Here is an 8,992-nt window from a genome sequence, read left to right on the forward strand (position 1 = left end):
AGCAGCTGGAGTTTTGTCAACAAGTGCTCCACCACTAGCAGCATCAAGAATGTTTCTATCCATAGGCAACAACCCCTCATAAAAGTACTGAATAAGAAGTTGCTCGGTAATCTGGTGTTGAGGACAGCTTGAAACTAACTTCTTGAACCTATCCCAATATTCAGCCAATGACTCGTTATCTTGTCTAATGCCACATATTTCTTTTCGGATTGAAGCAGCTCTAGAGGCAGGAAAGTATCGCTCCAAGAACACTCTCTTCAGAGCATTCCAGCTTGTGATTGAATTTGGTTCGAGATCATATATCCAGTCCTTCGCTGCACCCTGCAAAGAAAAAGGAAAAGCACGAAGTTTGATATGATCTTCAGTGATCCCTTCAGGCTTCAATGGTGTAGAGCACACCACCTGGAATTCCTTCAAATGTTTGTGTGGATCCTCACCTGCAAGACCATTAAACTTTGGCAACAAGTGTATTAAACCCGATTTTAATTCAAAAGGAACAGCAACAACATCATATTCAATACACAAGCCATTATAATTAACATCAGGGGCTGCAAGTTGCCTTAGAGTTCTATTTTCAGCCATTTCAAAAGCAAATTCAGAATCAGAATCAAACAAATTATGCAAATAGTCAGACTCAGAATCAGACTCAGCTATGGTCGGTGAAGGTGAACTATTGCTAGCCTGGCCTGCTCTACGAAGTGTGTGCAAGGTTCTCTCTACCTCAGGATCAAAAGCGACAAGTTCAGGACAGGAAGACCTAGTAGCCAGGACTAGTGCACAGCAATGCAGCAACAATCGTGAAAATACCAACTATGTCCCTAAAACAACACAATGAAGCAAATCGATTAAAAATAATTCAAAAAAATAAACTGATACCAAAAATAATATAATGACGTAAAAATAAAATTTTGATATTTTTTTCGGAATTTTTCGACTCTGTGAAAACAGAAAATAAATCATTAAAAATAGAAAAACGATGAATTTGGCGATTTTGGGGTCGAATTCCTTTACTCTTTTAGAGTAAGGGAGTATTGATCGCACGATTTTTCTACTTCCAGTAGGCAAAAACAGTTTACAATCGAATACAATTTTTTGCAAAAACTGATTTTTTTTTCCGACTCTAAACGCGGACTGACCAAAACCGTGAGGAAACTACGGCCTAAACGCACAAACACTAAATCTAAGACTCTAAAATCAGTTAATATTCACAAGAATCCCCGGCAACGGCGCCAATTTGATCCGCTGTCGCACGCGGGTCAAAAACGAGTTAAATTGTAAAACTGTAGTAACGACGGTAACGGTAACTCGAGTATCGTCTTTCAAGGATTCCTATTCTTATTAACCAATGTAAAATCGAATTTGGGGGGGGAGTTGGTTCAGTTTCGAATTACAGAAAAAATGCTTAAAATAAGTGATTCTGAAAATAAGCTGTTTTGAAAATAAGTGATTATGGGATAAGCCAATCTACCGATTCAGTTCCTACCAATCATCGATTATTATAATTTTACTATCCTAAGCGGATTCCATTCCTGTTCGATTATAACATCAATCAACAAGCGCGACAACATTATCAGAATTATATTTCCCGTTTGCCGAATTAAGCATTCAGTTAAGCATACAGCGGATTAACGATTAAGCAACGATAAACCGCAAATAAATTGGAAAGCATAAATCAATCGGACCAAACAATCTACTCTACGAATAATCAGATTAAGCAAATGATAAACACAAAGTAGAATTGAAGGATTTGGAATTATAATGCAAAATTGTATTAATCTCATAGTTTTGGAACCTGAATACGGAAGATTAACTCGAAAGGATTAGTTCGCCATGGATCAATTCGTACAAGCCTTGTTTTTTCGTGAATGGGAGATGATTCTGAACAGTACCGTGGCTGCTACCCTAAGGGGAAAGATTACAACCCGTTTTACAACCCAACTGGGTCAAACATACGACCCAGACCCAAAACTAATTGACCCGAAACTTAACTAAAACTAGTGCTGCAACTTCAACGAATATTCTGGCCCTTCTACAATCCGATTCTGACTTCGACTCCAACATAAGAATTGTAGCTCTTTCTCTTAGCTTTCCGTCGATTATTAGAACGCCTCAATCGGACTCCTGGAACTCCAGATATGATCGTTTCCGTGCAGACTGCTAATGCTGAAAAATTAATACGAAAAACAATTAAGTGCAAAAATAAAATAAAATATTAAAACATATTAAAACATAAAAATAAATAAAACAAACCGAAGAAATGCTTGAGTACAAACATGGAAGAATGTGCATTAAAATGCACTGATCAGTTCCCATTTAACCTTCTTTTCCAGCTTCAAACTGTTTCGGTAAGACTGCGTTCCTAATTCCTGGTTTCCCTTAATCACTCCAACTCGTTCTCTACTCAGCCGGTATTTTATGGTTAGGTACAAAGTTGATAGGACTTTGTTTAGAGCGTTAAAGGGTGACCTATCAATAATGATGTTGTAAGGCGATGGAGCATTTATTACCATGTACCTCACTTTTATCGTCATGGCAATTTTGTCAATCCCAAAGGTGGTATTGATGGTGATGTAACCCAGGACTTGCACTTGCTCGCCTGAGAAGCCTACTAGCGATCTGTTGAATGGCTGAAGGAGTTTCGGTTCTAGCTTCAACCCCTAGAAAGCTACCCAATATAGAATATCCTTCGAGCTTCTGGGATTGATCACAACCCTTTTTACATTCCAATCATATTCATTGGGGATTATAGCATCAACACCCCCTCTAAGAGAAACTAGCGGTTAGGACATGGGCCCTCGACTCGATGAGGGTGCACTGGAAACATGCATTACTTGCCGAGCATATTATTTTCGTGATAAGTTGGATTATCTACCACATGCAAATCCACAAGCAATCGTATTTAGGGTGTGTGGTGGGGCACTCTTCCCTTTTCTTCTTACAAGCACCGAACCCTCTTGGTCTGAGAGGTTCTTCCCTGAGGCCCTTGCAGCGAGGATCTTCTTCGGCTAGTGCCTCGACCTTCATCTTGCACGTATCTCTGAAAATGCCCCTCTATATCAGCTTTTCGATCTCTTGTTTTAGATGGTGACAGTCATCTGTATGATGGTCGCGCATGTTGTGATATTTACACCACCTTTCTATATTCATTCCCATCATGTTCCCTTTGGGAAGGTTAGGTTCGAGGAGGATTTTTTGTATGGCCAACCTCTTGTAGAATCCTTTCTTGCCTTGTGTTTAGTAGGGTGATATATTCGAATGGTTTTCGATCTATCTTGAAAGATGTTTTCTCCCAACTTTGGGCTTATTCCTTATGATTCATTTATCCTCCAGATTCCAAATCTGACACTCCTTTCTCTTTTTCATCCCTCGATATCTTTCTTCCCCTTTGATATAATATTCAGATAGTGCCATTATTTCCTCTATGACGTTACTGGTTTTTGAGCCAATGATTTGTTAAAATCCCCCCTCCTTGAGACCAATCTGGAAGACCCTAATAAACATCTCCTGGTTGGGATCGAAAACCTTAATGGTATCTTCGTTGAAACGAGACAAGTATTTATGGAGAGATTTGCTCTGTCCTAGGCAGACATTGAAAAGGCTCGAAGTAGATACCTTACTGTGTTTGCTGGCGAAAAATTAATGTATCATTTTTCTCGCCAAATCACGTAGCTAGTTATAGAGACTATGGGGAGGCTCATGTACCAACACAAAGCGACATCTCTCACTATGCTCACCATCAGCTTGCACTTATACGAGTCAGTTACTCTAATGATGGTCATATGAGTGTTGACCATTATGATGTGCTTATACGGGTCGCTATTTCCATCGAATGTAGGCAACGAGGGAAGTTTGAGATTCTTCGTGACTTGATCATCCCATATTTCCATATTAAGTGGGTGGGGATCAATTGGGTATTCCAAGTCATCGTCTTCTGGTTGGGGATGATGTTGTTTCTACTGCAAGGCATGAATGCTATCATATAATAGTTTGTTCTATTGGCACAGATTTTCCACAACATCGAGTATCTCCTTCATGGCAGCCTACAACTCTTGATTAATGCTACTCGCTCTGGTCCTGTAAGGATGAGGAGCCAGTTGGTTCTCAATTTTGTGTTGCCTAGGTGAAACAACTAGATCAAAATCATCAAGAAGAAATCAATGAAGTCGCCATCGATTGTTTATTTATCCCACGAAATTGGAAAGGAAAACATATAAGGGAAAACAAATAAATTTTTACGACCCAAAGAAACAGGTAAGGGTGTCGGTTACGCAAGGAGAATGGGTTAGCACTCCTCACGTTCGTCGTACTCGACGGGATCCGCTCTTGTTAGTCTACATCTATGGGTGTTATCCAAAAATCTAAACCTAAAACTAAATGGAAGCGCGTGAAGAAAGAACAGAAAAGAAACATGGGGAAAAGAAAGGAAATATATACAAGATTGTACTCGTTCAGGCCCCGCGACCTAATGCCTAAGTATCACAGTTAAGGAATCAGAGCAGCCGTAGTTCGGCTCAAAATATTTTGTGTGTGTGTGATGTTAAACGTCGCATTCCACTGTTGCTCGACCTTTGGAGACTTACACAATTGTCGTGGAACGGAATTAACACGTGTTTAAAAATAAATGAAAAGAAAATCGAACCAAGCATTTTGAAAAGAAAAGAAGAACTAAAAGATGAATATACAAACAAGTAATTTAAAAAGGAAAATAAACAAGTTAATCATTTAATCAATTAATTAAAAATTGATTAAATTAATTAACCAAAATTAAGAAAAATCAATTAGTAAACTAATCTATTTTACTTAATAAAGATCAATTAATTAAATCAATATTTAACTAATTGCTTAAGAGATTAAAGTGTGTGGAATAAAATCAAGTAAGAGAATAAAACTAATTAAAATATATTTTTTGAATTTTTAATATAGAAATGAAAATAAAATTTAATTTAAAATAAAGGCATGTTTTTGTATTTTCATATCATTAAAAAAACAACTATAAAAGCAAAATTAAAATATAATGAGTGTTGACCATTATGATGTGCTTATACGGGTCGCTATTTCCATCGAATGTAGGCAACGAGGGAAGTTTGAGATTCTTCGTGACTTGATCATCCCATATTTCCATATTAAGTGGGTGGGGATCAATTGGGTATTCCAAGTCATCGTCTTCTGGTTGGGGATGATGTTGTTTCTACTGCAAGGCATGAATGCTATCATATAACAGTTTGTTCTATTGGCACAGATTTTCCACAACATCGAGTATCTCCTTCATGGCAGCCTACAACTCTTGATTAATGCTACTCGCTCTGGTCCTGTAAGGATGAGGAGCCAGTTGGTTCTCAATTTTGTGTTGTCTAGGTGAAACAACTAGATCAAAATCATCAACTAGACCAAAAAAATAAATAAATAAATAAATAAAAAAAAATTAAAATATAATAAGATGGGCTTAAAGAAAGAAGTAGAATGGGTGAAAATAGATAGTAGGCGCTGGGCCCAAAACAGTAGGTCCAAAATCACTAAAATAAATCTGCCAGAAGGGTGTGCAATCGCTAGAAGCTGAAGTGCAGAAGGCAAATCGGTGGGCTCCTCATCACATTTTTAAAAAAAAAAACGGCCCATGTAACAATAGAAAGAAACCCTAGAAGTATATTCAACCAAAAGGGCCGCTCCCCTATCCTATTTCTCTCAGAGAATTTCTTTATTGACTCTAATGGGGTGACCCCAGCAAAATTTCCAACTTGCCCTTGTTTCGGAGATGCATCTCCGAAGTAAATTTTTTTAGATTTTCCCAGATTTCAGAGATGCATCTCCGGAAAAAATCATAAAAATTGGGATTTTGATTAATTCCGAGATGTATCTCCGAAAAACTCCGAAAAGATTTTTTCGGATATGCATATCCGAAAAAATCTCAAAAATTAAAATTTTTGGGATATTAATTAATTCACATATCATAAATTTGATATAATTTATGAGTTATAAATAATAATAATAATTATATATTTCTATTCTGATTCATATTTTAAAATTTAAAAATAATTTCAATTACAAAAAAATTAAAATAATTCCAATTATTAAAATGTAGTTATAAATAATTCCAATTTATGTTTCTACGGTTGATAATAATAATGAAATAGATCAAGTAAGAATAATGATAATAATAATAATAATAATGATAAAAAAATCATTTTTCATAATTAATTATGATAAAAAATCATTTTTCATAATTAATTATGATAAAAATATCATTTTTTATTTAATTAAAAAAATTAAAAGAAGATTTTGTCTTAATTTTATTTAATGAATAAATTTTATATTTGATTTTATATAATTAAAAATTTACTTATGAAATTAGAATGTTTTTAATTTATATAAGTTAGTAAAATAATTTTTAACTTTAAAATTGTTTAGGAAATTTTGTTTATAAAATGATTTTTTTTATAACTATAAAATTGTTTTTGAAAATTAATTTATAAATTTATTTATCATGAGAAAAATAGAAAATAAATATCTTTATTAATATTATTATTATTATTAATTTTTTATATAAAAATAAAATATTAATTTAAATATTTATTAGGTTAATATTATTATTACATCTTGATTATAATGATATATATTTAATAATATATTTTAATTAATACAATTAATTATACTATTAATTGTATTGATTCACCTTGATGTTTTACACTGTCATGCAATAGAAAATCACAAATTTGCCATGTCATTAAAAGTTTTTTAAAATAAAATAGGGTTTTAATTGGATACATGGTTGTGATTGGTTGACAGTGTAAAACTATTTTACACTGTCAGTGCATCACCCATTTTCTCTTTAATTTTTAATAATTATTGAATTTTTCGGAAATGCATATTCCAAACTTTCTAAGACTAAAAATTATAATATTTCGGATATGCATTTTCAAAAACACCCATCTTTAAAAAAAAATGTACCGAAAACACTTTTTTGTTTTCAGAAGTGTATTTCTGAAATAAGGGGGCATTTTGAGATTTTCGTCGCAAGTGACCAAGGAGACTAGGGGTTGAATAAAGAAATTTTCTTTCTCTTATCCGATGCCCTGTTTCAAATCTCCTCACCAAATCCTCTTTTGTTTCTCGATCCCAACTGCTTCACGTTCAATCTCCACACAAATTCTTCCTTTCCTTCTGCAAATTGACACTCATCAAACTCAACCTCATGATCTTCTCCCTCGGTCTCACCAACTCTCTCTCTCGGCCTAATTTCTACGTATTCAATCTCTGCTCCTTCTACTTCCTCTACTTACAAACTCCCTCTCTCGATTCAGAAACACTCGGTTTCAATATTTGTCGCAGTTATAAACAACAACTCGGTTTAAAACAACAACAAAAATTGGCTCAGAAACAAACAACAACATCAATTCTCATAGCAACTAAGCCAACAATTTCTAGGCAATCACAGAGCAACAACAAACATGGAGCAACAATAAACAAGTAATATACCGGATAAAAGAAAACGGAACCTGGATTTAACTGGAGGAGTATAACGTCTAGAAAGCCAGAGGTGAGATAATAAACTTCTTCATCTTCTCCTGGTTCAAATCGGATGTGTTGTTTCAGATCAATGAAGATTCTACGATTTGTTGAGCTGCAGTGTTGATTGTCTGGACTCGTACGCGTTGTACTCAAAGTTTTTGACGTGTGAACGCGAGTAGAGGTGGATGCGAGATCCAATCGTTGTTGAGTTAATACGCGTCGAAGCTGAGATTGTTGTTGCTAAACGCAGCGATGCTGAAGTTATTCTGAGGATGATGCTTATTTCGGTGTTGACGTCGTTGCTTGCTGAGGTTACGGATTTATTGCAGGTATGTTGAATTGCTGTTGAAACAGTGAGGTTTAGTGATGGATGGAAATCAGTTTAATGGTGATGAATTGATGAAATTGAAAGGTTTTGTTGAAGTATTTTGATGGAGGTGAAAATCCAATTCAATTAAGTGTGGCGGTGGTGTATGATGAAGAGTTAAGGCTCGATTGAAGGTTCTGCAGATTTTGAAATTATGGAATTAGAGGAGAATGTGATGATTTTGGCAGCATAACTGTGTTTTTTCTCCTCCCTTTTTGTGTGAGTCTCAACTGGTTTTATAGGCAAGAGATTTGGTGAAGTTTCTGTGAAAATTGAGAGCAAAATAGAGGGAAAATTTGTTACAGATTCAAGTCACGAATTTGGAGTTTGGATGAGAAGTGATATGAACCTTTGATTGAATGATTTGGATGGTGGAGATTGTTTTGAAGTTCTTGCTGCAGAAAATATGAAGAAATCGTGGAATGTGTGACCTCATGAAGAAAACGTGAAATGTACAATTGGTGTGGTCCCTACAAACTCAATTTGGCTCATGAAATTTGGCTTAAGACTTCCTTGAAATGGCTTGGACCAAAAGCAAAATTGATAATGGGCTTTTGGAAATGAATTGGAATGGACCAAACTGAATCCTTTTTTAATTTGCACTTATTATTGGACATTAATAAAAAGAAATAAAAGTAATAATAATAGAAAAAAAAATTGGTTAGTAACAAAAACAACTAAAATATAAAATATAAAATGAGAATAAAAGATGATTTTGTATTAAAAACTAATTCAATTTTAATCGTAATTCAAATTGGAAATATATTTCAAGTTCGAATTAAAATCAAGAATAAAACTAAAGATTAATACAAAATCAAGATATATTTTAGATTTTTTTTTTTTGAATAAGAACTAAAATCATGAAATTAAAATGAGGACAAAGGAACTTTAACCTCCAACTTGAAATGGACTTGAAATAACGACTTTTACATCGACTGTTTCGCATTGTCTCGCAAATCTCGCTTTTCCTCGATCCAGTCCCTGTCTAACACAATGAAAGAGAAACAAGACATATTTTTACAATTTTGATTAAGGATTAGTGAACATAAAACATAATCGAAAAAAGACAATGATACAAATGAAATGGAATCGTAGGGTAAAAATTAGGGTGCAACATCA

The sequence above is a fragment of the Vicia villosa genome, linkage group LG4 (genome assembly GCF_029867415.1).
Source record: "Vicia villosa cultivar HV-30 ecotype Madison, WI linkage group LG4, Vvil1.0, whole genome shotgun sequence".
NCBI classification, from domain to species: domain Eukaryota; kingdom Viridiplantae; phylum Streptophyta; class Magnoliopsida; order Fabales; family Fabaceae; genus Vicia; species Vicia villosa.